This window comes from Orcinus orca, chromosome 15, assembly GCF_937001465.1.
Source record: "Orcinus orca chromosome 15, mOrcOrc1.1, whole genome shotgun sequence".
In the NCBI taxonomy this organism is placed as follows: domain Eukaryota; kingdom Metazoa; phylum Chordata; class Mammalia; order Artiodactyla; family Delphinidae; genus Orcinus; species Orcinus orca.
In genome coordinates this window covers 77,571,203-77,588,690 of record NC_064573.1, presented here as the reverse complement: position 1 = coordinate 77,588,690, position 17,488 = coordinate 77,571,203, and the positions used below count along the sequence as shown (strand labels likewise).

Genomic DNA, 17,488 nt, shown 5'->3' with positions numbered 1-17,488 from the left:
CGCCCCTCCCGGGTGTGACCCGAACCATTTGGTGTGCCTAGGACTGGCTTTCCAACCAAACCATGAGGAAAGGGATAAGAAATGGCTACTGCCCCTGCAGTGGGGTGAGCTCAAGGCAGGCCAACTTCCTCCTTCACCCATTAAGAACTGGACTTAGCAATACAAACATTTCCTAATCTGGGATTGCTATTAGCCTCATAATGAAACAGGAACCACTGTATACAGAAATAGCTATGAAGAGATTACAGAGCCTTGCAGTCCCAGACTTTTGGCTGTGTGCTAATGACTGAAAAAAGGAATTCCATTTGTGTTTTCTTTAAGTTTACCAAAATAGTGAGTCTTCCTCACACTCATATGTGCCATCTGCCAAAGGCATTACACCACCACCAACGTCAACCTGAGCAGCGGGCTCACCGCCTCAGGACCCCAGGCACTGCCTTTCCAAAGGGGTGAGGAGTTGTCAGCAGGCTTCCTTACAAGACTATAGCTTTTTAAAAGGCATTGTGAATTAAAGATAATTTGTCTGCCACCATCTAAAAAAAAGGGAAGCGACAGAGAGAGAAAAGGTTAGGAGACGCTGTGCTGGATTGCAGCGAAGTAAAGATTAAAAAAGGCATGGGGAGGAAGATCTGACTGACATTCCTGGAGATAACAAAGTCTACCTACTTTCTTTTCTGATCTCTAACAACCCACCTCCATCACTACCACATATATTTTGCCCTTCTGAGGGGGTAAAGTCATGATAAGAAGCCAAATTCTAGAGAGTAAAGAAAATAATCCTCATGGTCTCTCCTCTTCCATCCCAATTAAGCTTACTGTGTGTTCTCTTTGAGCCCTTAGCAGAGTTTATTCCCTCTTGTCAGCGCTGAAGGTATTCACCATCTACGCACCCCATCTGGTGTCCCCAGGGGGCCACCTTGAACTGTACATTTGCTTCCTCCAACTTTTCCCCAGACCCATGGTTCTCAAACACTGGAGGGTAGGAGGGTCACCGAGGAGACTGTGATTTTAGCAAGCCAGCTAAGGCACTGTTACCAAGCGCCATGCCACATATTGTAAAACACTGTCCTAGACTTAGACTGTAAGTTCCTTGGGGCAGCAATCCTATCATTCATTCCTGCAGCACTGACTAAGGGCCAGCACGTGCCAGGTACTCAGTAAGTGCTTGTAGATTAACTGACTGGTACACATTTATCAGGCAAACCCAGGGCTTACCATGGTCTGGTACATAGTAAGTACTCAGATAGTCCTTGTTTTGCTTAACACATTCCCCCATTTCTGGATGCCTAATCTTGCTGCCGGCTTGTACAAAGGAACCCCTTTCCTTGTACTCAAAACAGAAGGTTCCACAGATCTCTCTCCACAGTCTCCAGATTCCAGAACTCCCAAACTGTATCCAGGCCCAAGGTTCCACCTCTGACAACACAGCACACTATGAATGTCTAGAATGTCTGGGAAACCATCCTGTTTAAAACACTGAAGATTCAGTCTAGTAAACATTCCTGTAAACATTCTGTTTAACTCCTACGAAACCCGAGAAAGTCCGAGGAGGCAAAAATGAAGAGAGCACTACAACCTGAAAGGGAAGTAGTACTCACATCAGGAGCTGCTCTGGGGGCGTCTGCCAGCGTCAGAGCCTGGAAAACTGGGGAAATAGGAGGCAAGGTTTCCAGCCAGTGCCAGGTGGAACCAGAACTGGTAAGTCTGCCTAAAGCTGGGCCCCTTGGACAGCTATGTACACTCAGCAAAAAGCAAGATAGGAACAAAAATCTATCCACTGGTGAAGAGAGCCTACGTGGCAACTTGCCTGTCTCAGGTTCAGCTCAGGATGGAAAATGTTTGCCCTCGGCCTGCAAGCTTCACGCAGGTTGGGAGTTTGAAGTTATACTACCTGCAAGGCCAAAAGACCCCAGGTCTAGTAATAGAAGTACTTTCATGCTGGTGACATGCTTCCTGGTACCTGGCAGAATCTTCTCAGGAGGAAGATCCTCTCAACCCAGGCCCCACAGGAGATCTACAAATCAAGATCAGCCAAATGTGAGCTCACAATTAAAAAAAGTTTTTTCCCAACACAGAAACAGCTCATCACAAGTGAGAGACAGAAAACAGGCTTCCAAGGATATCAGATGTTTATCAGATGAAGAAAAATATGCATGCTGGAAATGTTTACAGAAATAAAAGAGGGTGAGGGGTCAAAAGCAGCAAAACTGATTAAGTAGCTTTGAAAAACAAAACAAATAGAATTTCTAGAAACTAAAAAAAAAAATCAGGGGACTTCCCTGGTGGTGCAGTGGATAAGACTCTGCACTCACAATGCAGGGGGCCCTGGTTTGATCCCTGGTCAGGGAACTAGCTCCCACGTGCATGCCGCAACTAAGGAGCCCATGTGCTGCAAATAAGACCCAGTGCAACCAAAGGAAAAAAAAAAAATCAATGGATGAGTTAAACGGAGTCCAAGAGAGAATCTGTGAACTGGAAGACAAAGATGAAGAAATTATTCAGGACGCAACACAGAGAGATGGAGATGGAAAAGATGAGTGAGTGAGGAAGAGCACAGAAGGGAGAACAAGTTGGTCTAACACACATCTAACCTGAGTTCTAGATAGAAAGAATAGAGAGAATGAGGGGAAATTTCAACAAGGCAATGGCTGAGACTTTCTGCAACTGAAAGGAAAGAAGTGCAAGAGAACCCCAAACAGGGAAAATAAAACTAAATCCACACCTAGAGACAGCAGAGTGAAACCACAGAAAATTAAAGACAAGGAAAAACCAGCCAAAAGAAGAGAAAAAGTCCTAAATGGGAGTGACAGTTAAACAACTTCTCAGTAATAACAGTGGAAGTCAAACCAATCACCTCTTCAAAGGTCTGAGAGAAAACACCTGTCATCCTGGAATGATAAAGGACTAGTAAAACCACCTTTCAAGAATGAGTATGAAATAAAGATGTTCTGGGATAAAAATACCGAGAGCAGAGAGCACTTGTGGCCAAGAGACCCTCACTACACAATACACTTTTGGAAGATATAAAATCATTCCAGAATAAAAGGTCTGAAATGCTGGCAAGAACAGCGAGAGAAGATTCAGGTAGATGTGCACGAATATACGCAAATGTTGACTACACACAACAACAATGCTGATATGGGGTTAAATAAATAGAATAAACTCTATCTAGTCATTATTATTCCAAACAGTCAAGTGCCATGCATCAGGTCAAAGTACCAGGAGGACAAAGATGCCAGGTGCACGGGGGACTCCAGCATCATGGTTTGGAGTGAACAGATACTTTCTTGGATACCTGTACCGTGTTTGGCACAAAGGAAGGACTCAGCATCTATTTGCTGAAAGAATGAATAAGTGCTGCACACCTCTGCCTGTGTCGATTACAGGTGAACGACACACCAGCCTTACATTAAAGATATGCCCCCCCCACAGATGAACACATTAAGTCAATTTGCTTTCCACCAACAGCAGCGTATTTAGCTGGTTCGTAAGTGGGAGGTACAGTTTTATTCCATACAGAACTTAAAGTACAAGACTAGTAATGCTCAACTTAAAAAAAAAAAAAAGACAAAAAAGACCTCTCAGTCTTTGGGGTAGAATTTACTCATGTAAATGACCCAAGCTGCTCTTCTGACCCAACATAAATATGACCCTCAAAAAATCTGCTCAAAAATTTTACTACAAAAAATGCAGGGTCTGCATATTGATGTTCACATACAAAGCTAAGTGAACAGTCTCTATAAATTCACAGATGAGCTAAGATTGTAAAAAACGATGAGAAAGACAGTTGGGGAGGGAAGGCGAGCTAGTGAGAAAAGAGTAAATCATACAAAAAACAGCCAATAAAAAAATAAAAAAGCAGTTAATATACATGAATAATGGATGTCTGATTTAAAAGCAGTTTACTCTGATATGATGTAATTTTTGACAATCAGCCAGAGAGACTATTTTGTAAGTCCTTGCCAGAGATAAGTCAGTGCAAGAGGCTTGGTAACGCGGCGTATCTGTGAACATGTGGAAAATGACTTTCACCACCATCCCAAAGGTGACTCTGCTGGCAAACAAAAACTTGCCTCTCAGGTGCTTTTAGCAGCAGCAAACAGCAAGATGCAGAGCCGAAGAAATGGACCCCTGACATGAGCACAGCTCCCTGAAACACAGCAGCCCCTCAACAGTCTCCATGACATGCTTCTGGCACAGTCCACCCTCAAACGCGGCACAAAGGGAGAAGCAGCCTGAACTGCTTTCATGTTTAAGTTTTAATGAGAGTGACAAGCCCACGAGGACAGGATATTTCAGGGATGGGACGGTGTTGCTGAGCCTCGCCAGGCACCGGGTAGGCAGGCCCGTGTGCACTCCCCACTACCACGTGCCAATGCACCTGCAACCCCTGCTGTTCCAGGACTGGACTCTGCCCGGGAAGGCACTGCCAATCACCGCAGACTGTGCCAAACATGGGGCTTTGTGATGTGGGCAGATGTCTACAAAGGACCAGAGCAGGCCAAACCAACACCTATTGTGACCTAAGCCTGAAAAGAACCCAGAGAGCAGGAGTGCACTTGGGTGAAAATGCAGGCCAATATGACCCAATCTCTCTCTCCCCCTACACCCATAGGTGCTGGAAATAATGAAGGAAGGTAGTGACCAGAATATGGTTCTCTGCTTTGCTTCAGGGATCTCTTTAGACAGTCTCTGTCCTAGTGCTAGAAGAAGGACAAGAGGTACGACTAACAAAGAACGGGTTGATGGGGTACATAAAATGAATAGGAACCGCTCACTGTCAGAGCATTTAGCACAATGAAGAGATTATAATTATTATGCAAATATGTAACTCAAAGCTGAAAATCCTCACATACTCCTTTCAGGTTCCCAGCAGGCCTCATCATAATAAAGAGCACAGACAGTTTTGAGCACTTCACAAATATTAACTACATGTAACTAACCAAAGTCCCCACGAGAAAGAAAGTTATCATTAAATCTGTGTTATGTAGGGAGGAAAACTGAGGCTGCAAACTACGAAATGAATTCTTCAGAGTTAAAGACAACCTGGACATGATTTTTTTACATGGGAAGATTGCAAGTGAGAGCTGGTCGTGTAACAACACTCGTGAGCCTGTAGACTTCACACTGTATACGCAATTCAGGATATTACGGTGCTTGCGCGTCAGTTTGCAACCGGCCTGGCAACTTCTCATTTGGCCCCAAGTTAGACTGGACAAAGGCTTAGAAGTGGGTAGACAGGCAGAATGTGGCTACAATCAGATCACTGAGACAAATGACAGCTGATGCAGGAGCATGAAAAATTGCAGTGAACTACTGGCGCCTTTGGTGTAGGGCACACAGTCCACCCCAGTCCCCTTCACACGCTTAAGGGCATAACAACCTTTCACTATATGGTACTACGTGGTACACGACAGTGCCGGCACAAACGTGATCAGCAGCGTCTTGCACACGAAGTACACTGTAAATAGCAGCTGTTAATTATCATCATGATATTCCTTTCACACAAATCCTTTCAGAATATCATTCCATCTGATTCTCACAACCAGCAAAGGAAGACAAACACTACCGTACACATTTTATGCATAAAGAAACTGAGGCTTAAAATAATTTAAATAACTTACTCCAAATTACACAGGTAACAACAGCAGCTGAGGATGCACTAGGCAGAGCCCAGCTAATCTCATTTCTAGGTCAGCGTTTGCCACCATATGACAAGCCTTTTCCTGAGTCCTGGCAAAAATGGGTAGTAATGCCTAAGACTTACAGTGTCCTCTTATGTGCAAAACACTGCGACTACGCGTCCTCTCACCTGATCCCCGCCATGCCATACAGTGGCTATCATGACTTCACTCACTTTATATATGAGGAAGCAGAGGTGTAGAGAGGCCAAACCACTTACACAGAACTGAAGGTTTGGAACCGGAATTCAAAGCTGGGTGGGGGGGCCTCCAACTACCCCGGGGTGCTCAAAGTGCGGCTCTGGACCAGCAGCATCGGCAGCACTGGGCACAACAGACCCTCAGGCCCCAACCCAGACTCGGTGAATCAGAAGCCTTTGGGGTGGAGGCCCAAGATCTGTATTTTTCTGATACTCCCTGGCGTTTGAGAACCCCCACACTACACCGACACTGACTGCCTCCCAAGCCAAAAAAGAATCAGAAACATTAAAGCAGTGGTACTCAGCTCTAAATGCTCACTTCCTGCCTCCCAGCTGATGGCAATCTGCTTAAGAATAGCGCTGGGCAGTAACAGTAAGGCAAGGTGAGATGCAGACCCTGTGTACTGTAAGTGTAAGGGAAGGGAGGTGTTCACTGAGAGCCACAACAGTTGAGAAGGCTTCTTCTGATAAGTGGGACCCTGGATGGACCTTTCCTGAAAGGACACGGAGCGACAGGAGGGGAAGAGGGAATACTGTTGCTAGTCCGGGATAAACATGGCATATTCTGGACTGCACAGGCTCCTTTTGCAGGTGCAGGGTGGAGAGTGGCAGGCTGACTCTCCAGGGTCTGGAAGGCCAGGCAGAAGGTGCGCACCAGCGAGTCACCCACAGTCCTTGGCACGCAGCCACTGCTCCTCCGACAAAATCTGAAAGGGACCATGAGGAGGGACACTGACAGGTGGTACAAGAGACCAAAGGTGGGGAAAGGGCAGGGGCAGGTGAAGGAGGGGGGTGCTGGGGAAGAAGTATTCTCATGTCATTTTCAACATATGCTTTAAAACTTATTGTGGAACATGAGATAGGAGTTCACACCCTAAGGAAACTCCGCAGTCCAGAGAGGCCACCCAGGGGAACAGGCAGAGCCTGGGCCAGAGGTCCTAACCTAGAAAGATCCAAAGAAATGTGGGTATTGAATCTGGTCCTGGTCCAGTTGGTCAGTCCCATATCAATGGACCACCTGCAGCAGGAGACGGTCAGAACCCAGGTCACGGCAGAACTGCTTCCCCTACGTGGCACATTCAGACGATTCCTGGCCTCACTGTGACCCACTGAAAACCTCCCGAGTCCCTTAATCTGGAATGTGATTGTTCAAATGTGGACTGAGCTGGGGTTTTCCTTTGACTATCTACAAAACTGGATTTACCCTGTAAATTAATAACACACTGAGAGGATGCTTAAGAGAGTTAACTTTGCGTCCATTAGAAGAACTCATCTGCAACTCAGTAACTGATAAGTTAATTATAAACCCACTCTCTAACACAGTGCCTTATAGACTGAAGTGCCGGGTAAATTAAAAAATCATATTCATCTACATATTGAATAAAAAGCAAAAGCCCTCTACTTTGTAATATTTTTGTTAGTTTAAGCTGCTACGTGTACTTGAAAACAATAAAATGTCTTAAATATTGTGAAATTCAAACTCACTCAGGCCATTTTCTGTGTGCCCTCTTCTCCTACCCTCTATCAAACCAACACCATCTGTCTCAACTGTCTGGATATATACACATGGAAAGCCTGCAGCCTATTCTACAGTGTTACTGTTACTGATTATAGAGCAAAGGTAAGCATTTCCAATAGGCCCCAGTGATCTTCATTAACTGAAAAACGAGCTGATTTTTAACCCTAACAAACTAGTTGCTGCTCATCTGGCACAAAGAAGCCAAAGCCACCTATTCAAAGAGTGAAATAAACGCCAAGATCAACTCCAAGTTCACACTCTCCCATGGGTATGGAACGGTAAACCTGGATGGAAATCCCACATAAGTAATCAGGAAAGCCATTAGAAAAAGTAGGCCCTATATAAAATTCTAAGCTTAATTCAAAAGACAAATGAGGGCTTCCCTGGTGGCATGGTGGTTAAGAATCCACCTGCCAACTCAGGGAATACGGGTTCAAGCAGTGGTCCGGGAAGATCCCACATGCCACGGAGCAACTAAGCCCAGGCGCCACAGCTACTGAGCCTGCGCTCTGCAGCCCACGAGCCACAACTACTGAGCCGTCGTGCCACAACTACTGAAGCCCACGCACCTACAGCCCGTGCTCCGCAACGAGAAGCCACCGCAACGAGAAGCCTGCACACTGCAACAAAGAGTAGCCCCTGCTTGCCGCAACTAGAGAAAGCCCGCGTGCAGCAACGAAGACCCAATGCAGCCAAAAATAAATTAATTAAATTTTTTTTAAAAGGCACATGAGCAAAAAGGAAATGATCATCATATATGTCAATGTAATGGTCTTGTAAAAACTTGCTCAGTGCTTCTAGAATTCTGATCAATGTTTTTAGAAATTAGAAAACGATACACGTGTCATGATATACAAAAACTACACCAGTGTGAGCGAAGACAAAAGATACTTAAGACACAGTGCCGGCCCTCTCCAATGAGGCTCCACATCTCAAAGTGACCATACACGAAGTGACTCAGCATTCACATTAATTTAACTGCATTCATCCTGCAAAAAGTTGAATTCCCCCAGCCCTTCCTATTCTAAATGTATTCTTGTAAAACAACTCTCAGGAAAATGACTCCTAGCAGGTATGGCTTTAGCACAGCTCCCACACCAGCCCACGGCACCTGTGCTCCAGCCCGCCTGGACCACCCCAGCAATACTTCCTGGCCCCCCAGAAACCCTCCTCCAGGCCTGGTGCCTCTGCCTGGGCTGCTCCCTTGCCCAGGATTTCCTGATGAACTCTGACCTGACCCCAAAGCTGGTGGGGATGGGGAGGTGAAGGAGGCGCCTAACAAGTCTTGAGCACCAGCCATAAGCACATTACCTCCTTTCCCCAGGTATTCTCCCATTTCCAAACGGGAAGCCTGAGGCACGTAAGCAGCTTGCCTAGGGCTTATCTGACTCCAAGTCCCCAATGGTTATACCACTACCCGACTTAGCTGAAAATACTTTTCCCTATATTCACTTTCTATAACTTCCATCACTCCGTCCCAGGAGTAGCTCAGGATCGCTGGAGATCCTGAAGCACTCTTAACTTCTACAAGAAGTGGCAGCATTCGAAGAAATAGTTTTTGCAGAATCACCCATCATGGTTGTAGAGAATATCAGAGGTGGTCGGGTCCTCAAAGGTCTCTAAGTCAGAGACATTGTCTTGAGAAGCCCTTGGGGCTCTGTGGAGGCATTTCAGGGTTTTCACAACATGTGAAAACTATTCATTATCAACAATACACTAACAATTATATCAATTATTGATACATTCTATTTTTTTTTTTTATACAGCAGGTTCTTATTAGTCATCCATTTTATACACGTCAGTGTATACATGTCAATCCCAACCTCCCAAATCATCCCACCACTGCCACCCCTCCACTTTCCCCTTTGGTGTCCGTACGTTTGTTCTCTACATCTGTGTCTCTATTTCTGCCCTGCAAACCGGTTCATCTGTACCATTTTTCCAGATTCCACATATACGCATTAATATATGACATGTGTGTTTCTCTCTCTGACTTACTTCAGTCTGTATGGCAGTCTCTAGGTCCATCCATGTCTCTACAAATGATCCAATTTCGTTCCTTTTAATGGCTGAGTAATATTCCATTGTATATATGTACCACATCTTCTTTATCTATTTGTCTGTCAATGGTCATATAGGTTGCTTCCATGACCCAGCTATTGTAAACACTGCTGCAGTGAACATTGGGGTGCATGTGTCTTTTTGAATTATGGTTTTCTCTGGGTATATGCCCAGTAGTGGGACTGCTGGGTCATATGGTATCTTCTATTTTTACTTTTTTAAGGAACCTCCAGACTGTTCTCCATAGTGGCTATTATCGATTTACATTCCGACTAACAGTGAAAGAGGGTTCCCTTTTCTCCACACCCTCTCCAGCATTTGTTTGTAGATTTTCTGAAGATGCCCATTCTAACCAGTGTGAGGTGATACCTCATTGCAGTTTTGATTTACATTTCTCTAATAGTTAGCGATGTTGAGCAGTTTTCAATGTGCCTCTTGGCCATCTGTATGTCTTCTTTGGAGAAATGTCTATTTAGGTCTTCTGCCCATTTTTTCATTGGGTTGTTTCTTTTTTTAATATTGAGCTTCATGAGCTGTTTGTATATTTTGGAGATTAGTCCTTTGTCCATTGATTCGTTTGCAAACATTTTCTCCCATTCTGAGGGTTCTCTTTTCATCTTGTTTATAGTTTCCTTTGCTGTGCAAAAGCTTTTAAGTTTCATTAGGTCCCATTTGTTTATTTTTGTTTTTATTTCCATTTCTCTAGCAGGTGGGTCAAAAAGGATCTTGCTGTGATTTATGTCATACAGTGTTCTGCCTATGTTTTCCTCTAAGAGTTTGACAGTGTCTGGCCTTACACTTAGGTCTTTAATCCATTCTGAGTTTATTTTTGTGTATGGTGTTAGGGAGTGTTCTAATTTCATTCTTTTACACGTAGCTGTCCAGTTTTCCCAGCACCACTTATTGAAGACACTGTCTTTTCTCCATTGTATATCCTTGCCTCCTTTGTGTCATAGATTAGTTGACTATAGGTGTGTGGGTTTATCTCTGGGCTTTCTACCCTGTTCCACTGATCTATATTTCTGTTTTTGTGCCAGGACCATATTGTCTTCATTACTGTAGCTTTGTAGTACAGTCTAAAGTCAGGGAGTCTGATTCCTCCAGCTCCATTTTCTTCCCTCAAGACTGCTTTGGCTATTTGGGGTCTTTTGTGTCTCCACACAAATTTTAAGATTTTTTTTGTTCTAGTTCTGTAAAAACTGCTATTGGTAATTTGATAGGGATTGCATTGAATCTGTAGATTGCTTTGGGTAGTATAGTCATTTTCACAATATTGATTGTTCCAATCCAAGAACATGGTACATCTCTCCATCTGTTTGTGTCATCTTTGATTTCTTTCATCAGTGTCTTATAGTTTTCTGAGTACAGGTCTTTTACCTCCTTAGGTGGGTTTATTCCTAGGTATTTTATTCTTTTTGTTGCAATGGCGAATGGGATTGTTTCCTTAATTTCTCTTTCTGATCTTTCATGTTAGTATATAGGAATGCAAGAGATTTCTGTGGATTAATTTTGTATCCTACTTCTTTACCAAATTCATTGATTAGCTCTCGTAGTTCTCTGGTGGCATCTTTAGGCTTCTCTATGTATAGTATCATGTCATCTGCAAACAGTGACAGTTTTACTTCTTCTTTTCCAATTTGTATTCCTCTTATTTCTTTTTCTTCTCTGATTGCCATGGCTAGGACTTCCAAAACTATGTTGAATAATAGTGGCCAGAGTGCACATCCTTGTCCTATTTCTGATCTTAGAGGAAATGATTTCAGTTTTTCACCATTGAGAAGGATGTTTGCTGTGGGTTTGTCGTTTATGGCCTTTATTATGTTGAGGTAGGTTCCCTCTACGCCCACTTTCTGGAGAGTTTTTATCATGAATGAGTGTTGAATTTTGTCAAAAGCTTTTCTGCATCTATTGAGATGATCATATGGTTTTTCTTCTTCAATCTGTTAATGTGGTGTATCACACTGATTTGCGTATGTTGAAGAATCCTTGCATCCCTGGGATAAATCCCACTTGATCATGGTGTATGATCCTTTTAATGTGTTGTTGGATTCTGTTTGCTAGGATTTTGTTGAGGATTTTTGCATCTATATTCATCGGTGGTATTGGTCTGTAATTTTCTCTTTTTGTAGTATCTCTGGTTTTGGTATCAGGGTGATGGTGGCCTCATAGAATGAGTTTGGGAGTGTTCCTTCCTCTGCAATTTTTTGAGAGAGTTTGAGAAGGACGGGTGTTAGTTCTTCTCTAAATGTTTGATAGAATTCACCTGTGAAGCCATCTGGTCCTGGACTTTTGTTTGCTGGAAGATTTTTAATCACAGTTTCAATTTCATTACTTGTGATTGGTCTGTTCATATTTTCTGTTTCTTCCTAGTTTAGTCTTGGAAGGTTATACCTTTCTAAGAATTTGTCCATTTCTTCCAGGTTGTCCATTTTATTGGCATAGACTTGCTTGTAGTAGTCTCTTAGGATGATTTGTATTTCTGCGGTGTCTGTTGTAACTTTCATTTCTAATTTTATTGATTTGAGTCCTCTCCCTCTTTTTCTTGATGAGTCTGGCTAATGTTTTATCAATTTTGTTTATCTTCTCAAAGAACCAGCTTTTAGTTTTATTGATCTTTGCTATTGTTTTCTTTGTTTCTATTTCATTTATTTCTGCTCTGATCTTTATGATTTCTTTCCTCCTACTCACTTTGGGTTTTGTTTGTTTTTCTTTCTCCAGTTCCTTTAGGTGTGAGTGGAGATTGTTTGACATTATTCTTCTTTCGTGAGGTTGTATTGCTATAAACTTCCCTCTTAGAACTGCTTTTGCTGCATCCCATAGGTTTTGGATCGTTGTGTTTTTGTTGTCATTTGCCTCTCAGTATCTTTTGATTTCCTCTTTGATTTCTTCAGTGACCTCTTGGTTATTTAGTAACATATTGTTTAGCCTCCATGTGTTTGTGTTTTCTACATTTTTTCCCCCTGTAATTGATTTTTAATCTCATAGCATTGTAGTCAGAAAAGATGCTTGATATGATTTCAATTTTCCTAAATTTACCAAGGCTTGATTTGTGACCCAAGATGTGACCTATCCTGGAGAATGTTCCGTGTGCACTTGAGAAGAAAGTGTAATCTGCTGTTTTCGGATGGAATGTCCTATAAATACCAATTAAATCTATCTGGTCTATTGTGTCATTTAAAGCTTGTGTTTCCTTATTAATTTTCTGTCTGGATGATCTGTCCATTGGTGTAAAAGTGAGGTGTTAAAGTCCCCCACTATTATTGTGTTACTGTCAATTTCCTCTTTTATAGCTGTTAGCAGTTGCCTTATGCATTGAGGTGCACCTATGTTGGGTGCATATATATTTATAATTGTTATATCTTCTTGGATTGATCCCTTGATCATTATGTAGTGTCCTTCCTTGTCTCATTCTTTATTTTAAAGTCTATTTTATGTGATATGAGCATTGCTACTCCAGCTTTCTTTTGATTTCCATTTGCATGGACTATGTTTTCCCATCCCCTCACTTTAAGTCTGTATGTGTCCCTAGGTCTGAAGTGGGTCTCTTGTAGACAGCATATATATGGGTCTTGGTTTTGTATCCATTCAGCAAGCCTGTGTCTTTTGGTTGGAGAATTTAATCCATTCACGTTTAAGGTAATTATCGATATGTATGTTCCTATGACCATTTTCTTAATTGTTTTGGGTTTGTTTTTGTAGGTCTTTTTCTTCTCCTGTGTTTCCCACTTAGAGAAGTTCCTTTAGCATTTGCTGTAGAGCTGGTTTGGTGGTGCTGAATTCTCTTAGCTTTTGCTTATCTGTAAAGCTTTCGATTTCTCCCTCGAATCTGAATGAAATCCTTGCCGGGTAGAGTAATCTTGGTTGTAGGTTCTTCCCTTTCATCACTTTAAATATGTCATGCCACTCCCTTCTGGCTTGTAGAGTTTCTGCTGAGAAATCAGCTGTTAACCTTATGGGAGTTCCCTTGTATGTTACTTGTCATTTTTCCCTTGTTGCTTTTAATAATTTTTCTTTGGCTTTTTGTCAATTTGATTACTATGTGTCTTGGCGTGTTTCTCCTTGGGTTTTGCTTCCTGGACTTGGGTGGCTATTTCCTTTCTCACGTTAGGGAAGTTTTCGACTGTAATCTCTTCAAATACTTTCTCGAGTCCTTTCTCTCTCTCTTCTCCTTCCGGAACCCCTATAATGTGAACGTTGGTGTATTTAATTTTGTCTCAGAGGTCTCTTAGGCTGTCTTTTCATTCTTTTCTCTTTATTCTGTTTCACGGCAGTGAATTTCACCATTCTATCTTCCAGGTCACTTATCCGTTCTTCTGCCTCAGATATTCTGCTACTGATTCCTTCCAGTGTATTTTTCATTTCAATTATTGTATTGTTCATCTCTGTTTGTTTGTTCTTTAATTCTTCTAGGTCTTTGTTAAACATTTCTTGCATCTTCTTGATCTTTGCCTCCATTCTTTTTCTGAGGTCCTGGATCATCTTCACTATCATTATTTTCACTTCTTTTTCTGGAAGGTTGCCTGTCTCCACTTTATTTAGTTGTTTTTCTGGGGTTTTATCTTGTCCCTTCATCTGGTACATAGCCTTCTACCTTTTCATCTTGTCTATCTTTCTGTGAATGCAGTTTTCATTCCACAGGCTGCAGGATTGTAGTTCTTCTTGCTTCTGCTGTCTGCCCTCTGGTGGATGAGGCTATCTAAGAGGCTTCTGCCAGCTTCCTGATGGGAGAGAGTGGTGGTGGGTAGAGCTGGGTGTTGCTCTGGTGGGAAGAGCTCAGTAAAACTTTAATCTGATTGTTTGCGGATGGGTGGGGCTGAGTTCCCTCCCTGCTTGTTGTTTGGCCTGAGAGGACCCAGCAATGGAGCCTACAGGCTCTTTGGTGGGGTTAATGGCAGACTGCAGGAGGGCTCACGGCAAGGAGTACTTCCCAGAACTTCTGCTGCCAGTGTCCTTGTCCCCGTGGTGAGCCACAGCCGCCCCCCAACTCTGCAGGAGACCCTCCAATACCAGCAGGTGGGTCTGGTTCAATCTCCTACGGGGGTCACTGCTCCTTCCCCCTGGGTCCTGACACACACACTACTTTGTGTGTGCCCTCCAAGAGTGCAGTCTCTGTTTCCCCCAGTCATGTCGAAGTCCTGCAATCAAATCCCGCTAGCCTTCACAGTCTGATTCTCTGGGAATTCCTCCTCCCGTTGCCGGACCCCCAGGTTGGGAAGCCTGACGTGGGCCTCAGAACCTTCACTCCAGTGGGTGGACTTCTGTGGTATAAATGTTCTCCAGTTTGTGAGTCACCCACCCAGCGGTTATGGGACTTGATTTTATTGTGATTGAGCCCCTCCTACCATCTCATTGCGGCTTCTCCTTTGTCTTTGGATGTGGGGTATCTTTTTGGTGAGTTCCAGTGTCTTCCTGTCGATGACTCTACAGCAGTTAGTTGTGATTCCGGTGCTCTCCCAAGAGGGAGTGAGCACACGTCCTTCTACTCTGCCACCTTGAACCAATCTCTTACCACTGATACTTTTTTTTTTTTTTTTTTTTTTTTTTGGTGGTACGCGGGCCTCCCACTGTTGTGGCCTCTCCCGCTGCGGAGCACAGGCTTCGGACGCGCAGGCTCAGCGGCTATGGCTCACGGGCCCAGCCTCTCCGCGGCATGTGGGATCTTCCCGGACCGGGGCACGAACCCGTGTCCCCTGCATCGGCAGGCGGACTCTCAACCACTGCGCCACCAGGGAAGCCCCACCACTGATACATTTTAATATTAAAACATGTACAAAATGCATATGAATATTCAATCCTCATCTACGTATTTACCTGTATAACTTTTCAGTACTTTGGAATTCAGCAAATTAACCGTGAAGGTCTCCCTACGACCTCATGTCCATCTCAACATGGAGAAAACCACCTCTGTATCACTAAGTTGCTGTTAAAGCCCACGAGGAGGTAAGCCCCGACGTGGATGTCACGTTTGAGACATCCCTGTTTGCAGCACGGTCAGATATCCAGCAAATAGTGTGTGTTCAGTAAGCAGTCGCTCACAATGACAGCAACGTTAGCAACAAAAGTGGACCCTTTGGTAGTCAACATCACTCAACAACCCAGAAAACTGGTCTCCAAGAGCTATTTTCTTAAACTTTTCCAAGCAGAAAGTAAATAAATATGAAAAATGTTAAAGGTTTAAGGTGAAAGTGAAGAGGAAATGAGATACTTATTTACTTTGTGAACTTTCAATTTCAAATTATTCATCCTGCTTGTAAAATACAGTTTTTAGTTCTCCTCTGGAATGGAACCTTGAACAAAAGGAAAGATGGATTTCATATTCTGGTGTAGGTATGGAGAATGGTGCCAGAATCCATGAGCCTTTGATCCCAAAGGCTCTTCCAGACAGGTATTTCAACTTGTGACGAGTGCAATAACCAATCCAGAGTCTTTTCACGTCCGCGTACAGGGAATGATTATCCTAAGAGACGTTAGCAATTATTTTCCAGCGTGATGTAAGCTGAGGCAGCAGCGCCAAGCCAGTGTCCTTGTCAAACACACCCCAGCCTCCTGGATTACTTCACTCACGTCACCCTGATTAGGATGCGTGCCGCGTGCTGCTAAATACAATCTGCCACCGAATGCCAAGCACTTCAGAACTAAATTAGGAAATATGTCCAAATACACAGAATGATGCTGAGAGCTGTAAGTGGGTCTCTCTCTTCCTTTATGAGGCATGAGACTCATCGTCAACATAATGCTCTTAAATGAGGCAATTCTATCTCCTAACCCTCCACCTCTGAGAGCAAAATTTAATTCAGGCAGCAAAAGAATTAATAAAGATGATTAGCATCATAAAAACATTTTCATGGGTGGAAGTATTTTTGAGATTCAGGAAGTATGAGACTAAAAACAAATTTTAAAGGGCTATTTGGGCACAAAGGGCCACATTAAGAGAGCTGACACTGATCTTTGCCCTGCAACATGATGAAGAGATGAGGCCAGAGTAACTGCTATTCCATTTGTTTTCTTTTACAATCATGTGCCACTTAGCAACGACTACCTTTAAGATCATTTATGCCACTGAAGTGTGAGAACCCAAGAATGCAACGTCAACACTTCAGAGTCCATTTTCATCTAAAAGTAAAAGACATTCAAGCAGCCCTTCTCACCACATACCCCTTGCCCAGAAAGACACAGGAATTGATGAAAAAGTACCAAACAATTTCCTGCCCAATCATTCCTGCCAGCAATAAGCATGGCCCTTAGGAGATCCCGTTAGAGAAGTAACAGGAGAGCAATGGGTTCCTCAATCCATTTCAGAAACCCTCAGCTCCCAAATAGCCTCCAAGGACAGACCAGCTCAACACGACTCCACAGGTAAAGGAAAAAGTTTAAACCACCTAACTGCTTAAAGAATCAAGGGGGCTTCCCTGGTGGCGCAGTGGTTAAGAATCTGCCTGCCAATGCAAGGGACACCGGTTCGAGCCCTGGCCTGAGGAAGATCCCACATGCCACGGAGCAACTAAGCCCATGCGCCACAGCTACTGAGCCTGAGCTCTAGAGCCCGCAAGCCACAACTACTGAGCCCACGTGCCACAACTACTGAAGCCTACGCGCCTAGAGCCCACGCTCCGCAGCAAGAGAAGCCACGACAATGAGAAGCCCGTGCACCACAACAAGGAGTAGCCCCCGCTCACCCCAACTAGAGAAAGCCTGCACACAGCAACGAAGACCCAATGCAGCCAATAAATAAATTAATTTAAAAAAAAAAGAATCAAGGAACGTGGGTGCTGGACAGGAGACCAAAAGTCACATGTCCAACCCTCCTCATTTTACAAAAAAGAGGCAGATGAGCCTGTCTTTAAAGAACCATGGGTTCTCCCTCAAATGGTAGCAAACACGCCGAGAAGGGGCACATATCAGTGTGTGCTGTAGCTCTGTCCACCCTAATGGTGGTCTGATAAGGCTGTCAGTCCCACTGCACTGATTCTAGGTAAAGCATGTGATTCTAGATGAGGTCATTCATCCTCAAAGCAGAGAGCTACAAA

General features: G+C 43.6%; 1 protein-coding gene across 1 annotated transcript in view; it reads right to left on the bottom strand.

The window, feature by feature from the left end:
- FBXW8 (F-box and WD repeat domain containing 8) overlaps positions 1-17,488 on the bottom strand; it is a 114,131-nt gene that overhangs the window by 23,426 nt on the left and 73,217 nt on the right. The window lies entirely within an intron of this gene.